We start from the raw sequence: 18,438 nt of genomic DNA, 5'->3' as shown, positions 1-18,438 counted from the left end.
GGTCCCACAGAGATTCCCTTCAGGGAATCTACTTACTCGCTATTACCCAATCATATGAGGTAAGGGTGATGTCATAATGTATGGATTTCTCGCTGGCCCCTAATAGGAGTCCCGTGTACTTCAACGGCTTTAGGCTGCGTATGGGAACTACGTCAACACCTCTCCAGAAGTCAATTTCTTTCCTTTCAGAGCATCTCAGATTACATCAACACCTCTCAGGTAATTAAATTTCTCCCTATTTTATTCTATTCTTTTATACGCTAGTCTGTTCTTATTCTCAGCTCAGCAAGATCACAAAGAAAAAGCCATCCAGAATACATAAACGATAGAGTGGTGTGCCTCACGTTTACCCTCCTTCATGCAGACCACGCCTTAACACCCAAGATTAGGGCCCTAATCTTGAGTGTTAAAGGGACATTCCGGTCTAAATTTAAATGCACATAGAAGGATTACATCTTTGAATAGAAACATATTTGCAATATACATGTATTGGCAAAAATGCTTCTAGTAAACGTTATCACTGTTTTAGTAATAACATTTTTCTCTGCACGTGCATGTGAAGCATATCTAGATATTATCAGTGCACCAGCATTCTAAATACTGCAGCTGCTCAGAGCACAAGTGGGGCTTATGTCTGCAATTAACAAATTGAGTAAATACCAGATGGTACAAGCACCTTAGGACATACTTGAAAACGAGAGAAATCTCAATGTATCCTTCCTGGTAAAATATTTTATAAATAAATAAATAAAATAATATAATCGGGGGAATAACGAGTAAGTAGATCCCCTGAAGGGAATCTCTGTGGGACCTTTGATGTTATTCTTTATATATGAACTTTGCATCTGTTACCACACTTGTCTCATGAACTTTATGAATTTTATGAATTGCATTTTCCACTTACAATTAGTATTGTTTGCGGATAAACTGTAGATATTTAGGAATCATCAGTAATGTGCATCAATGCTCATTTGTTAAATAATATCTTTACTTTGTGCTGGGTACAGTCCAGTTTTTTCTCTCTTTCGCATACTACCATTTATTAGGGATCTCTAGGAAAAGGTTTTCCCGTTTACTGGTACATGTACCCATAGCAGCCAGTCAAGACAGTTTATTTTGTGACGTAACACACACTTAAATAATACTATTGTAATAACATATTCTATACAGTAGAAGTGGTCTGCTTAAGTTATTCACCACAACCTCTAGTTTTGTGCACCATAATCAAAAGGTTATACCTCTGCTAGTTGGAGGTGTATTCAACTTTATTCTCATATATATATATATATATATATATATATATATATATATATATATATATATATATATATATATATATATATATATTTCTAGGGTTTAAAATGTCAAGCCCTAAGCTACTAGCCAGCCCAAAATGTTAATCACTACTTTTGATCCACCTAAACTACACCCAATATCCCTCCCCTGCCTCTTTGTGTATGTTTAGACAATTTGAAACACCTTATTGTGAAGTAATTTTTTAATATTGTTTTTGTTTTATATCATAAATTAAACAATAATACATACAGTTATAAATTAATAAATATAAGTGCATAGCAGTTAGCAACATCAACTAGGGTTCTGGGAAAGACAACAGCTGGACAGAAAAAAGAAGTTGTTGAACTGAGAGAATGCATGAAGTGTTGACATTAGCATCTAATGACTAACATCTCCTGCTTTCATTAGTATATGGATGACATATCTGACTTTCTACAATCATTGTGTACCCCCTTTGGCATCCAGCTCGTGGGGCACGCATCGATTGGAGGAAGCCAGATTCATCATCCATACGCTAATGAAAGCAGGAGATGCGGGCGGAGGATTGGCATTATGTTTACCATAATGCAAAGGTAAGTATTTTGAAAAATTAGTGTCTATGTAAACTTTAATAAATTAAAGTGCCCCTGTTTTTAAGATTATTATTTGATACTGGGCTTTAATTAATTAAAATTTTCAATCACTTTACACTTTTACAAGAAGAAATCCACAGCTCTGAAAAGGGTTTAATACCACGAGCACCTGCCTTTTTCCACAATGAAAGATCCAAACGTATATCCCTCCTGTTCTCTAATTTGAGTGTCCAAAGTACAAGATTTGTAAGATCTCTACAATTTAAGACGTTTTACTGCTTTCTGGAGAAATAAAAATCCATAGGACTAAATGCACAAAGCAGTAGATGCTGTTTTTGAGGACTTGCAGGGAAGACTTGCTCATGTGAACCTGCTTTCAGCAACGTAAGAAGCAGTGGTCATCTGAGAGGTGGCAGAGATAAAAAGATAAAACATCCAAAAACGTTGATTTGGTTTGATTGACAGTTCAGCAGGGGTCAGCATTGCACAAGGATGTCCTTGGTCAATAGTACATAAGGCAACTTGCCGACATCCTCAAACTTGGGCCTCCAGAGGTTTTGGAACTACATTTCAAATGATGCTCGGCCAGCTATGCTGGCTGAGCATCATGGGAAATGTAGCTCCAAAACCTCTGGAGGGCCAAGTTTGAGGATATCTGGATTAGAGTGTCCACTGCTAGTTCACTATAAAAGTGTGCGTGTGTGTGTGTGTGGGGGGGCGTCTGTCCTTTAGTACTTGGTGTGGTTATTAAATAGTTTAATAGTAGACATGTGCATGGGGAAAAAATTCGGTTTGGTTCGGATCGATTCAGAATTTTTCGAAGTTCGGTTCGGATCGATTCGAATTCGGAAAATTCTGAATCGATTCGTTTCGGATTCATTCGGATTCAAAGAAATTCGGCTGGATTCGGTTCGATTTGGTTCGATTCGGTTCGTAAATTCGGCATTTCGGTAAGTGTTAGGTGGGATTAGACTAGTATTATACTGTATATTAGGTGTTAACCTAACATACTGTACAATACTAGTGTAATCCCAATGGCCATCCGAATTTCCGAATTGATTCGATTCGGAAAATTCGGCAGAATTTTAATTCGGAAATTCGGTTCGATCCGAATCGCCGAATTTTCCGAATTTCCGAATTAAACCGAACCGAATCGCACATGTCTATTTAATAGTTTTTTACTTTTTTTTTTAACTAAATCTAATTCTAATTTAGTACTAAATCTAATTCTATGGCAAAACCACTAAACCAATACAAGTAAGTTGTGAAATAAACTCTATGAAAGGGTCTCCATTGTTTCCAAAGAGTTTATTAGGAATCAATATATGTTAATAATAATATGAGAAATATTTACAGGTATATATACACATCTATTTTACAGCAAAACAGGGAAACTCTACCACAACCCCAATTTGTGCAACGCTGCTAAAATAATCCTAGGAATATACTTAGCCAAATTCACCAATGTGTCCATCATCAACCATCATTTTCATCAGGAGATGGAAGAGGGAAGAGAAAAGAAAAGAAAAAGGGAGTGTTTTCCAATTTTATTCTCATATCAATGGGGTTTGGCCTAGCACATGCCAGTCAAGGCTAATAGGAGTGTCTTTAATTAAACAGAGAGAAAGGTGTATCTGGGGGGGGGGGGGGAAGGGATTTTAATAACAGCTAGGTCAGTAAGCTATATCACAACACTTGGGGCCCATAAGGTGTGATTAGTTTTGTTTTAAGAATTATTTGGCCAGAATTGAATAGCATATATTTCATTTGTATTCTTCATTATTGTAGCTTATGCACTAATTATAATATTAATATAAATTGCAAACATTTTTTATATATGTTATGGGCTGGGTCAAGATCAAGAAATGCTGAATGTAGAAATAACAATGACTACTAAAGGGAACAGAGTGAAGAATTACTGAATAAAATGAGTACTGAGATATTGTTAAATATTCCGCTTTAGGTTAGATTTTTTTTTAAACAAATGAAAAATCCTAAATGTATTTTTTTATATTCCTGTTACACCTCTCAACTTTGATAGTTTATTAAAGAAAATTAGTATATTTAGGTAATATTATAAAGTGTGTATCACAAAAACCTTTAAACATTAAAGGTCTTTTTAACTTAAAATTAAAGTTTTATGGGTCAGGCACAACATGGTATCCTTATTTGAAGTGGCCCTGTGTTACAGGTGGCAGAGTTACTAGCTGGAGTTAAAAACTGGAGGGGAAACTGCATTCCCACTAACAGGTAAAACTTACTAACTATACACCTGCACAATGATTTCCATGTCTTTTCTGCTCTGTCTGCCCTTCTCCTAAAACTCACTGCATGTCCCTATAACAATAACAACAACCCCCACACTATCCATATCTCATCTCCCTTCTCTCATCCCCTATGGTGTGCTCTCATGAACTACTCTGTCTCCTTAGAAACACTTCCCCATCTAACTCTCCTGTGTCTAATCACAACCGCTCCTACAAGTCTAACTCTCACCTTCTGTCACTTACACTCCTACTACTGCTTGCTGCTGGTGACGTCTCTCTTAACCCTGGCCCTGCAGCGATCACTAAACTTCCACACTCTCGCTCAGTCTCCCACTGCAAAAACTCTAGGTCACGCAATACTAACAATCAAATTAACACATATCGCTTATCCCCTCTGTTTTCTTGTGGTCTCTGGAATGCTCACTCTGTCTGTAACTTTCAACTGTTCACAACCTGTTTGCTAGCTTTCAACCTATTAGCAATTACAGAAACCTGGCTACCTTCCTCTGACACTGCTTCTATTGCTGCTCTCATACACGGTGGTCTCCACTTTAGCCACACACCTAGGCCAGGTGAGAGACATGGTGGCGGTGTTGGGATCTTACTCTCCCCATCCTGCTCCTCTCAGTACCTATCTCCATTTCCATCTCCTTTTCTTCCTTTGAAGTCAACTGCATTCACCTGTTCTCCCCCCTCTCTCTCAGAATCAGAGTCATCTATCGCCCCCTGGACTCACCTCCAAATTCCTTGACAACTTTGCTGCCTGGTTTCCTTACTTCCTCTCTACAAACACACCTACTCTTATCCCGGGGGACTTCAACATCCACATACTTCTCTCACTCACTAACTCCTTCAGCCTCTCACAATCCACCCTATTCCCTACTCACTGCAATGGACACTCTTTTTATTTTTGTAATCTCCTATCTCTGCTCTCTCTCTGATGTCACCTGTCACCCATTTCTCATCTCAGACGAGACCACCATCTGCTCACCTTTAATCTTAATATACAGGCTAAACCTACTTTCCCCCTCGGCCCCGCACCTGTAGAAATCTGCATGCTGTGGATCCTCTCCAACTTTCTAACCTTATTCAAAAACGTCTCCCCCACACTTCCACAATATCCTGCCCCGACCTTGCTACAACCCACTTTAACGATACTCTCTCCTTTGCACTTGACACTCTTGCTCCTCTCCAACTATGCAAAGCCCCATATTGTCAGCTCCAGCCCTGGCACTTTCAGCAAACACACCACCTACAAAAATGCTCCCGCACCGCTGAATGTGCCTGGAGGAAATCCTGCTTTGAGCCACATTTCATTCACTATAAATTTATTCTTTATTCTTACACATCTGCCCTTCACTTAGCTAAGCAAACCTACTTCTCTTATATCCACTCACTCCTCAAACCCTAAAAGACCCTTCTCTATTTTCAACTCTCTCCTTTACCCACCTGCACCATCCCTTTCATCTGCATTTAGTGCTCAAGACCTGGCTGACTACTTTTTAAATAAAACACTTACCATCCGAAGCAACATCCCAACACATGCCTGCAATCTCCCAACTTCACCCCCAGTCACCCCCTCTGCCACTCTCTGCACCCTCCTCCCAACCACTGAGCGTGAAGTGAGTTCGTTATTGTTTTCCTTACACCTCACTGCCCACTTGACCCTATTCTTTCTCATCTAATACCTTTTCTGTCTTCCACCCTCACTCCAGCTCTTACTCACATATTCAACCTATCCCTTTCTACCGGTTTATTCCCTGCCTCCTTTAAACACACAAAGGTCACCCTCATCCTCAAAAACCCCTCCCTTGACCCTAACTCTCCTGCAGACTACTGCCCCATATCACTGCTTCCGCTAACTTAAAAAATGCTTGAAAAACTTGTTTTCGATCGCCTAACCCACTTCCTGTCCTCCAACTCATTGCTTGACCCCTGCAATCTGGCTTCCATCCCCTACACTCAACTGAGACTGCCCTCACCAAAGTTACTAACAATCTCCTTTCTGCTAAAAACAGTGGCTACTATTCTATACTCATCTTATTTGACCTGTCTGCTGCCTTTTGACACTGTTGACCATCCCCTCCTCCTACGGACTCTCATCTCTCTTGGGCTCTGTGATACTGCCCTCTCCTGGATTAATCTCTCTAACAGATCCTTCTCCATCTCTTTTGCTGGTGACTCCTCCTCTATTGCCTCTGTCTGTTGGAGTACCTCAAGGCTCTGTCCTGGGTCCTCTACTCTTATAAACTTATCAACAGCTATGGTTTCAAATATCACCTCTATGCTGATGACACAAAGATCTACCTATACACCCCTGCACTCTCTCCTTCTGTCAATTCTCACATCAGCGACTGCTTATCGGGCATTTCCTCCTGGATGGCCTCTCACCACCTAAAAATAAACATGCCAAAGAACAAAATACTTCTATTCCCCCACCTCTAATTCTACTTCAGTTTCTAATTTTGTATCACTGTTGGCAGCAACACTATCTCCCCATCACCCCAAGTCCGCTGCCTTGAAGTCACACTTGACTCAAATCTGTCCTTTATTCCCAACATCCAATTGCTCTCTTTATCCTTCCGCAACCACCTATGCAGTATCTCTAAAATTCGTCTGTTTCTGACCGCTGAAACTACTAAACAGCTAATCCACTCCCTGGTAATTTCCCAGCTTGACTACTGTAATAACCTACTAACCGGCCTTCCTGTCTCCAGCCACTGCCCCCTTCAATCGATCCTAAATGCATCTGCCAGGCTAATCCACCTCTCTTGACGCTCTGTTTCTGCTGCACCTCTCTGCGAGTCCCTTCACTGGCTCCCCATTCACAGCAGCGTTAAATTCAAAATTCTCACCCTGACCTACAAAGCCCTCACCAATGCTGCCCAACCCTACCTGTCCTCACTCATCAACAAATATACTCCAGCCCGCCCCCTAAGATCCGAAAATGACCCACTCCTTGCATCCTCTACCATCACCTCCTCCCATGCTGGACTACAGGACTTCTCTTGTGCGGCACCAACCCTCTGCGACGCACTTCCTCAAGCTGTCCGACTCTCCCTAACCTCTCCTCCTTTAAATGCTCCCTAAAGATCTCTTTGTTCAGGGAAGCTTATCACCCGACTCAGTAACAAATTAACTTCACTTACCTAACAGTTGCCCTCATCTAACTCCTCGCTAATATCATTCTCACCTTTGCAGTCCCCACCTCCTGTTTCCCATCCTCCTACCCATCTAGATTGTAAATTCCCACGGGAATAGGACCCTCAATTCCCCCTGTATTTGTCTGTAAAATTTTGTCTTTTATTGTATTGTTTCTCAGTTGTACTTTTATCTTTGTACCCATGGACAGCGCTACAGTATCTGTTGGCGCTTTAGAAATAAAGAATAATAATAAAAAAAAAAACCTAGATAGTTTTTGGAGCAGTAGTGCACTACTGGAAGCTAGCTGTTGATAGGTGGATACACACATATGCCTCTTGTCACTGGGTCTCCAGATGTTTTTATCTATCTCCCAGTAGTGCATTGATTCTTTGGGGCTGCCTTTAACAATGTGTTTAACCCCATTTGCAGAAGACAATGGGGCATATGTATCAAGCTCCGAATGGAGCTTGATGCCCCGTGTTTCTGGCAAGCCTGCAAGCTCACCAGAAACAGCAGTTATGAAGTAGCGGTCACAAAGACCGCTGCTCCATAACCTCTCCGCCGAGTACGATCGGGTTGATTGAAACCTCCTGCTGGCGGCCTGTTGGCCGCGAGTCTGCAGGGGGCGGCGTTGCACCAGCAGCTCTTGTGAGCTGCTGGTGCAATGCTGAATATGGAGAGCGTATTGCTCGCAGTATTCAGCGATGTCTGTCGGACCTGATCCGCACTGTCGGATCAGGTCCGACAGACATTGATAACTAGAGGCCTATGTGTGCCAAAATAACAAAACAAAAATACCATAGATAATTTAGAATCTTTTTAGATGCAGTATGTAAAGGGACAACCTTATAATTTGCACTGCCCCACAGCCCAGAGATTCTATTACCCTCCCCTTTAAGCCCTGCCCCCTGAATGGCCTTCCCCTGTCCTAACATTCAGTATTGCCTATATAAAAAATAACAGTATATATAACACATTCTGATACCATAAACTAAATACAGGATATACATTGCACCTTCTCATACCCTCACCCCGGAAAGTGTGGGACCCTAGGTGGGTGCCCCTCTCGATCTGCTCAAAGGGCAGGCCTGAGTATGACAAGGGGTTAAATACATAGTAAAAACTGTGCTTCTCTGCCAGCAGATGAACGTATAGCCAGTGAGCAAGACAGGAGGAGGAATACATGTGTATGCTCCAATCACTGGCCACATCCTCATTTAGTACAGAATAGAAGTGTTCCAAGGGTGCAAATTTTATTATGTTATTAAGCCTTTTCTGTTGATTAAACTCAGTAAGAAAAGAATATGGGGCATATTTATCAAGCTCCGTATGGGGCTTGAGGCCGGAAAAAGCAGTTATGAAGCAACGATCTAAAGACCGCTGCTCCATAACCTGTCCGTCTGCTCTGAGGTCGCGGACAGAAATCAACCCAATCGAATATGATCGGGTTGATTGACACCCTCTGCTAGCAGCCGATTAGCCGCAAATCTGCAGGGGGCGGCATTGCACCAGCAGTTCACAAGAACTGCTGGTGCAATGATAAATGCCGACAGCGTATGCCGAACACTTCGTATCATGTCCGCTCGCACATTGATAAATATACCCCAAAGTGTTTTTTATTTTTACAGTGGAATGCGACTTTAATTTCTGATTGCAATTAGGCATGATAGAAAATTTGTATTCTGCATTTGTTTGCAAAACGAATGCTGGATATGGCCACAGGCAGTGGCATTCCGCAATTTTTAGAGCCGGATACAAAAGTGTGAAAGTGGAACACACTGTCATAGTGATATATCTGGCTCCAAAAAGATACGAATGTCGCTACCTGAGACCATACAATGCAAATGTTCTCCCATGTCCAATTGCAATTAAGTTTTTGGTTGTTAATTATAACTAATGTGCTAATGTTATCACATCAATAATGCTACATCTCATGAGCTGATATTGGGCTAAATTATGAGTGGAACGCTATTTAGTGCTCCTGCTTGCACATTAACATCGCTAGACAGAGGCTTTTTGCGCAGGGCAGGTAGCGCTCGTATTATGAGCTGAAAGTAAAAAGTTTGCACGCGTACAAAAAGTTGAATATTGTGACCACGTTAGCGTATTCTCCAATAGACTTCAATGGAGAGTAAAAACTGCAACAAATAAACTAACACCCATATCCGCAAGCTAACCCGACCGCGTTTATTCAAGTGCGCTAAACCCGACATAAAATATAAATATTTCATATTCCAATGTTCTTCACATAGAATATGTTCTATTTTTTCTTGAATAAATATTTCTACATATATCTGATGATTGTTTTGGGTACATATATATCTATACCTATATACACATGTATATATGTATAGATACAGTTAAAGGGATACTAAACCTAATTTTTTTATTTCATGATTCAGATAGAGCATGAGATTTTAGGCACCTTTCTAATTTACTCCTATTATAAATTTTTCTTTGTTCTCATGCTATCTTGATTTGAAAAAGCAGTACTGTAAGCTTTAGAGCCGGACCATTTTTTGTTCAGCACCTGGGTAGAACTTGCTGATTTGTGACTAAATGTAGCAAACCAATCGGCAAGCTCTACCAAGGTGCTGAACTAAAAATGGGCCGGCTCCTAACCTTTTATTACTGCTTTTTCAAATCAAGATAACATGAGAACAAAGAAAAATTGATAATAGGAGTAAATTAGAAAGGTGCTTAAAATTGCATACTCTATCTGAATCATGAAAGAAAAAATGTGGGGTTAGTATCCCTTTAAACACTTTATTAAAAATGAATATTACATAAATATGTTTTTTCATGTTTTCAGCTACCTGACTGCAAAGGGCTCCAATGCACTTATATATATGTCTATATATGTATACATCTGTATTTATGTGTTTATATGTAAATCTATGTCTGTAAATAAATATGTACACACATATAAACATACATATACAGGTAGCCCTCAGTTTACGCCAGAGTTAGGTTCCAGAAGGAATGGCTGTAAATCGAAACGGTTGTATATTGAAACCCAGTTTATAATGTAAGTCAATGGGAAGTAAAGGAGTTAGGTTCCAGGCCCCTCCCAAAATTGACATAAGTAACACTTAATACATTATTTTGTAAAGCTTTGAAATGAAGACTTTAAATGCTAAACAGCATTATAAACCTAATTAAATAATCACACACCAGACTGTATCATCAAACTGCAACAAAAACACTTTTTTACTTGCATTTTTCTCCAAACAGTTCTCTGCATTGTTAGCATGTTAGATAATATTGGATCTGCACCTATTCTATGCATTTCAATCTGGACTGATTAAGCAGTTAGGCACCCTCACCTCAAGCAGATGGACAGGAAGATAATAGGGAAGTGGCTGCTAGATCTTGTTGCTTTGAAAGCTGCTCAATAGCTTAGGTCTGTTCTGTGTACACAGATTAATTTCAGTCTGCTACGCTTGCATAACTTTGCTGCAACACAAGCGGACAGCTCCACCTACTGGCTATTTTAATTAGTGCACTGCTTTTCATTGCTTTTTAATAGCAGTCACATGACTGAAAAAAAAGGTTGTTATTCTGAAACGGCGCAAATTGAACCAGCGTAAACGAGGGCCACCTGTATGTATGTATATATATATATATATATATATATATATATATACACACATATTTATATATGTATATGTATGTATTTCTATGTTGAAGCCCTTTGCAGCCCTTTTTATTTTTTATTTCAAGTTATTTTTGATATGTTTTGTGCAACTTTTTTGGCTTGTGTAACAGTTAACCAGAGCTCTAAATTTGGGCTAACCAGACGCGAGTTAAATTCGCTCATGTGAACACATTTACTTTTAGCTCATAAAATGTACAGCTACTGCCAACACATGCTAAGTGACACTAAATACCCCATATTGCTCGCTAACTACAGTTAGTGCGCCACTCATAATCTAGCCCAATATTGGTTAAAAGGTCTACACCAAAATTGTTATTGTTTAAATTGATAGATAACATCTTTACTACCCATTCCCCAGCTTTGCATAACCAAAATTGTTATAATAATATACTTTTTAACATTTAAACCTTTACATTTCTGCCTGTTTCTAAGCCAATATAGACAGCCTCTTATGACATACTTTTTTTTTATTAGCTTTTCACAACAGGAGACTGCTAGTTTATGTGAGCCATATAGATAACATTGTGCTCATGCCCGTGGGTTGTGGATGATACTGCACTGATTGGCTAAAATGCAAGTCAATAGATAATAAATAAATAGCCATGTGTTCAGGTGGTTTGTCAAAAGAATCTTAGATACAAGGTAATCACAGAGGTAATAAGTGAATTAATATAACTGTCTTGGTTATGCAAAACTGGGGAATGGGTTATAAAGGGATTGGTTGTGCAATACTGGGGAATGGGTAATAAAGGGATTGGTTGTGCAATACTGGGGAATGGGTAATAAAGGGATTGGTTGTGCAATACTGGGGAATGGGTTATAAAGGGATTGGTTGTGCAATACTGGGGAATGGGTAATAAAGGGATTGGTTGTGCAATACTGGGGAATGGGTAATAAAGGGATTGGTTGTGCAATACTGGGGAATGGGTAATAAAGGGATTGGTTGTGCAATACTGGGGAATGGGTTATAAAGGGATTGGTTGTGAAATACTGGGGAATGGGTAATAAAGGGATTGGTTGTGCAATACTGGGGAATGGGTAATAAAGGGATTGGTTGTGCAAAACTGGGGAATGGGTAATAAAGGGATTGGTTGTGCAATACTGGGGAATGGTTTATAAAGGGATTGGTTGTGCAATACTGGGGAATGGGTAATAAAGGGATTGGTTGTGCAATACTGGGGAATGGGTTATAAAGGGATTGGTTGTGCAATACTGGGGAATGGGTAATAAAGGGATTGGTTGTGCAATACTGGGGAATGGGTAATAAAGGGATTGGTTGTGCAATACTGGGGAATGGGTTATAAAGGGATTGGTTGTGCAATACTGGGGAATGGGTAATAAAGGGATTGGTTGTGCAATACTGGGGAATGGGTAATAAAGGGATTGGTTGTGCAATACTGGGGAATGGGTTATAAAGGGATTGGTTGCGCAATACTGGGGAATGGGTAATAAAGGGATTATCTATATGTTCCAACAATAAAACATTTGGAGGCTTATTTATCAAAGGTCTGGCGGACCTGATCCGACAGTGCGGATCAGGTCCGCCAGACCTTGCTGAATGTGGAGAGCAATATGCTCTCCATATTCAGCATTGCACCAGCAGCTCTTGTGAGCTGCTGGTGCAACGCCGCCCCCTGCATATTCGCAGTCAATTGGCTGCCAGCAGGGGGGTATCAAGCAACCCTATCGTACTCGTACTTTAGACCGCTGCTTCATAACTGCTGTTTCTGGCGAGCCTGCAGGCTCGCCAGAAACACGGACCCTCAAGCTCAATCCGGAGCTTGATAAATGGGCCTCTTGGAGTAGACTGTCCCTTTAAGTAAAAAAATGCATTTAAACAAACTGCTGAGCACAACTACAGTAAAACATTTACTACTCATCGTGCTCTTGTTTGTCCTCCTCTTTAAATCTATTCTCTTATTTTAAAATATTACAGAATCCAGTTGGTAAAGCTCTGCATTTTCATACAGGGCGCCTCCATCTTGGTACGCACGTATTGTTGCATCATGTGACATAGGCACTGCAACTTTCACAGATTCGTGACATTGGCTTTTTGTCAGTTGTACCTTGCACTTTGGATTAACTTGCACGATAGAAAGCAGAAAAGTGACGTGTTTGCAGTTTTTTTGTACACAGTTAAAAAGTTTTATAACAAATACAAAAAAGCCCTCAGGAATAATAAAGAGAAATGTAGCCATACAAAAATGTACAGCTGCTGTTCTGTATTGTGCACCATAAACTGAAATGCATGATACGGCTTGTCAAGAAGACAGTAATATTACTGATCTGTGAATGTGCACCACGTCTGTCACAGGGTACAAGAATACAAAGTTAATAAACATATTTTTGATATTCTATTAAAGGGACAGTCAAGTCCAAAAAAAACGTTCATGATTTAAATAGGGCATGTAATTTGAAACAACTTCCCAATTTACTTTTATCACCAATTTTGCTTTGTTCTTTTGGTATTCTTAGTTGAAAGCTAAACCTAGAAGGTTCATATTCTAATTTCTTAGACCTTGAAGACTGCTTCTAATCTGAATGCATTTTTACCACTAGAGGGCATTAGTTCATGCGTTTCATATAGATAACATTGAGCTTATGCACGTGAAGTAACCTAGGAGTGAGCACTGATTGGCTAAAATGCAAGTCTTGTCAAAAGAACTGAAATAAGGGGGCAGTCAGCAGAAGCTTAGATACAAGGTAATCACACAGGTAAAATGTGTATTATTATAACTGGGTTGGTTATGCAAAACTGGGAAATGAGTAATAAAGGGATTATCTTTCTTTTTAAACAATAACAATTCTGGTGTTAACTGTCCCTTTAAGTGGACAGAAGATGGGTATATGAATAAAGTGTCCCATAAACAATTTGTTAGCAATAATAATAATAATAATTCAACAAACCCAGCTATATGTACAGAAATAAGAACGTGTATATAGGTTTCCAATTGGGTTAACAGGATTGAACACTTTTGCTGGAGTTTAACACATATATCTAACAATATAGAGCATTTCATTTTGACACTAGAATGTCTCATATTTTAAGTAATGTAACTAATCTAAATGTGTTACTTTTGGGGGGAAAAAGCATGAAACTTCTTGCAAAAAGAATCCTTTAGAATTGACAAAAAAACATCTGCAACAGTTCTTCTGGCATCTCATAATCATGTGACAGCTGACATCAAATCACATGACCTCAGTGTTGATGTTCCAGATTTTAGAGGGCACCATGAGAGTTAATATGTATCTTTTTACAAAATATTACCTAATGTAATGTAAAATTTGTTAATTCAACTGATATATATTGCATTTGTATATATATATATATATATATATATATATATATGTATATATATATATATATATATATATATATATATATATATATATATATATATATATATATATATATAACACACACAGAGAAAACCCAGCACTTACTTACAAGCTCTCAGCTAAGATTTAAAAGCAAAAATGGAAAGGTTAGTTACCGCATCTGGCCAAATGGGACAAGCCCAGGTACCTTGTCAAGGTCCTTTCCAATACCTGGGACCCAAAAACAGCCACACAATGCAAGCTTTCAAATCCAAACAAACTAGGAACAAGGGAAGGGTGCACAGGCTTATGTAATCACCATAGACTTATACAAAATACGGAAGGGGACTGCACTCTCATACCAGACCGGGTACACATCCCATGACCCTGCAACATGCTCAGCCCTGGGTGCTCACTGGCACTCACAGGAAGCTGTGCTGTCCCCAGAGTCACAGGCAGTTAACCCCAGACAGGTTTGGGTGCAAGAACCATAGGGAAAATTACAAAACAAATTAATACAACACACAGAGAAAACCCAGCACACAGAGAAAACCCAGGGTTGTGACTCCAAATATATAGTATATAGAAATAAGAAAAAAATGCTAAAACTGGTGAATATTATGTATACCTATTCAGTGGTAAAAATACAATTATCAGGTCAGAAGTTCTGAATACATTTTTCTTCGTTCTGTCTGCCTTAAAAAAGGGCAAAAAAATCTTGCATCTCAGCCCATTTACAGGTTAAAGGAGCAATTAAAGACTAATATGCAGATTATGCAAATTAAATTGACAGTAAAAACAAAATTAAACTTTCATGACTCAGACGGAGGACACAAATTTAAACAACTTAAATTTGCTTTGTTCTTTGAATCTCCTTTGTTGACAAGCATACCTAGGTTGGCTCAGAATCAGCAATGGGAGCTAGCTGAATACAGCAGATGAACCAGTAACAAGAGGCATATATGATGTGCAGATACCAATTAGCAGATAACTCCCAGTAATGCATTACTTCTCTTGAGCCAAACTAGGTATGTTTTTCAACAAAGGATAGTAACCTAACAAATTTTATAACAGACGTAAATTTGAAAGCTATTTTGACTTTACTGTACCTTTAAGGTCAAGATAAGAATGCTAAACGTAGTATTATTAAGTAATCATATGTCGGTCTGTAAACTTCTCTATTCATCTATTCAGTATACCATATGACATTAAAAAATAGCATGATAGTTTGGACATTAAAGGCACATGCAAATTAAATTAAATCTTTCATGATTCAGATAGATTATGAAATTTTACGATACTTTATTATTCACTTCTATTATTAAATGTACTTTGTACTCTTGGTCTTCTTTATTGAAAAGCATTCCTAGGTCTAGGTAGGCAATTATTTAAAAAATAAAACAAATACACTTCATTTTCCTTTTTTCTCTTGTTCTTCTTTGTTGAAAGAAAGCTCCTTTTATGAGAGTAATATATTGAGGTAAGCTCAGGAGTGGCCACGTGTCTTGAGCACTACATGTATAACATAATTGCAAAAATGTTTTACTTAGCCGAAACGCGTAGAGCGTACTAAGTTTATAAACAAATGTGTAATTAAAGGAATATATGACTGCACCTGTCTGTGAGAGTTTTCAGTGAGACCATAGATGAAATAAAAGATGTATTTGTCAACTTCCCCGTGAGTATTTTCCATTTAGTACCAAAGTTTGTAGTGATGCTATTAAGCTATTTACAGATCTGTTTCCCTTACTATACCAGGACGATTATGTATTGAACGAGTAAAGTCTTTTATGTTTGACCTGGAGGAGGAGCATTGCTGCCTCATTGAAAGTTCATTGATTATTTGGTAAAAGGAGAAACCAAGGCAGGTAGCCTCCAAAAAGGGAAAAATGTTTCTGCTATTTTCATTTGTTTGTGTCTTGTACACATTATATATTACATATTTCAAACATTGTTGCAAACACTGCTGCCATATAGTGCTCAATCATGAGCCAATAATGAGCAGCATATGCAGGTAGCCACCATGTTCAGCTATGGAGCAGACGTCGTTCCTGTGATAACCCCTTTGATGGAGTTAAAAACACATTTATATACAAACTAGAGTTCTTTTATATTGCACTTTAATGGCCATTTAATGGTGACATTAAACACTAAATCAATGCTAGATAGAATGAAGGATTCAAAGAAAATATTAGTCTAAAAATAACATGTAGATGTATTCTAAGTATCATTAGCTGTTTAAATATTGATAAAGCAAGTGTAACGTTTTAGTGTCTATAAAACAATGGGAGCTGCCATGTTGTAACTTAAGTCACCTCCTCTGCTGTGACCAATTAGGGACAATTATAAATAAGGTTACTAGAGTGTGCAGCCAATGGCTGTGTGGAATATAACAGTGTTCTGCACTTCCATTTCTAACAGGAACTGAAAAGCTCACAATTTCAGAATGGAATAACAGGAAAAAGCAACAAAATAAGTTATGAAAAAATATTGTAGAGTTTTTTTTTATATATATATGATTTTATATATATTACCATCTCAAAGTGTTTAATGTCCCTTTAAGGTCTAAAGAACCCATGTCATTGAAACAGCGAAATCATTATTTTTCCTTTTGACATTTTAACTATCACAGCAGCACAAAAGAGTTAAGCATCTGGAAACCAAAAGCTCAGAATCCTACAGTTACAGTCAAGGCATTACTTCACCATTTTAAAATAAAGCAAACCAAAATATCATTAACTTGTAATTTCAATCAAACACATTGTTTAAAACCTTCAAAGAATATTCCTTTATTTAAATAAAATATGTATCTAAAACAAGGTGGCTTATATGTTTATTTAGCAGCGACAACGTTCTATTTAACATTCCGATCACATAAATGGGAATTATGAAAGCTACATTTTTTTTTGAAGACAGAACAGAACATTATTTTACTATTATATTTTACAAACATGGTGCCTGATATCCATGAAGTGATTTTGTAGGCTTTAGCACAGTTTACAAATGTGCAACTCAGCCTGGCATTGCTAGGGTAAGAATCGTACTATAGACTAATGGTACAAGCTCCATTTCTGCAAGAGGAGCCGGCAACACCATAAGGCTGTAATGTTAGTGGTTAAACAGAGACGTACGTGCCAGTCATACAGACATAGTCATTATAAATGCACATGCCCAATACATACCATGGATCTGTCTTAAACACATAATATTTCAACTCAACAGTTCTTATTTCAGACGAGGGTCAATATATACACACACACACATATATATATATATACATACATATATATATATGTGTATGTATAGTGTCCTTTCAATGTAATAGTTTACCAGTGATATCAACACTCTATAAAGTAACCATAAGAATAGAAATACAAAGCAAAATCTAAAATAGTACACATACGTTTCTGTTGAAGAGTTTCTTAAGTGAAACGCGTCTGTAGCTCTTGTAATCCACTTATCAAAACTTCTTCTCTTTTATTCCATGCAAACACCTCTTCTTCACTGTACCAGCCTCCTTCTTTTCAAATTTCCTTGTAATTTCTCTTTTTTTTAATCCCCAAACTTTTTTTTCTTTGTCCTATAAACAATACTTGTTTCAGCTCCAGAAGTTCTTAAGTAAAAAATAGCATTGATGTAAATTATTCCATTAGCATCTTGCAAAAAAATAAAATAAAATCTCTTTTTTTATTTTTTTTTTCTAGCTGCAAAAGCATATCTTTAATTCAATCCAGCTCTGAAATTTCTGAATAGAACATTTTTTTTTCTAAAGTGGATAAGTTTCCTTAGTAAGTTTTCCATTACAACAAAATCTATTTAGAATCTATGATCAAAATATTTTATTGTTTTCTTCAAGAAAATATAAAATAAAATTAAACAAAAATACCAAGTAGAAGAACGCGCAGCTTCTGTTTTCAGTGGAAATGTCTGCAGGGGGATTCAGTTCAGAACTTGATGTGTTTGAGAAAATGCAAGTTACTTGGACAGGGCATTCTGCCAAATATCCCATCATGCAACCTGCTTAACATTTGGTTTCAATTAAAAGAACAACATTTAACTTGCAATCACACAGGCCCCAGTCAGAGCTATTTTTCCTTTTGACCCCAAAGATATTTACAGTGAAGAAAGCCATATATCAAAACTGCAATCCCTGCAGAAATGTTTTTTTTTTCAGGAAAAACAC

General features: G+C 38.1%; 1 protein-coding gene across 2 annotated transcripts in view; it reads right to left on the bottom strand.

Annotated features, from left to right (window-relative positions):
• DDR2 (discoidin domain receptor tyrosine kinase 2) overlaps positions 1 to 18,185 on the bottom strand; it is a 228,395-nt gene extending 210,210 nt beyond the window's left edge. For both annotated transcript variants that reach the window (XM_053694077.1, XM_053694078.1), the window contains exon 1: positions 17,659 to 18,185. The gene's annotated coding sequence lies outside the window, so the exon portion shown is untranslated. The remainder of the gene's footprint in view (positions 1 to 17,658) is intronic.
• Between the last annotated feature and the right edge of the window lie 253 nt (positions 18,186 to 18,438).

The sequence above is a fragment of the Bombina bombina genome, chromosome 10 (genome assembly GCF_027579735.1).
Source record: "Bombina bombina isolate aBomBom1 chromosome 10, aBomBom1.pri, whole genome shotgun sequence".
Classification (NCBI taxonomy): domain Eukaryota; kingdom Metazoa; phylum Chordata; class Amphibia; order Anura; family Bombinatoridae; genus Bombina; species Bombina bombina.
This window is presented reverse-complemented; position numbering and strand designations above follow the sequence as displayed.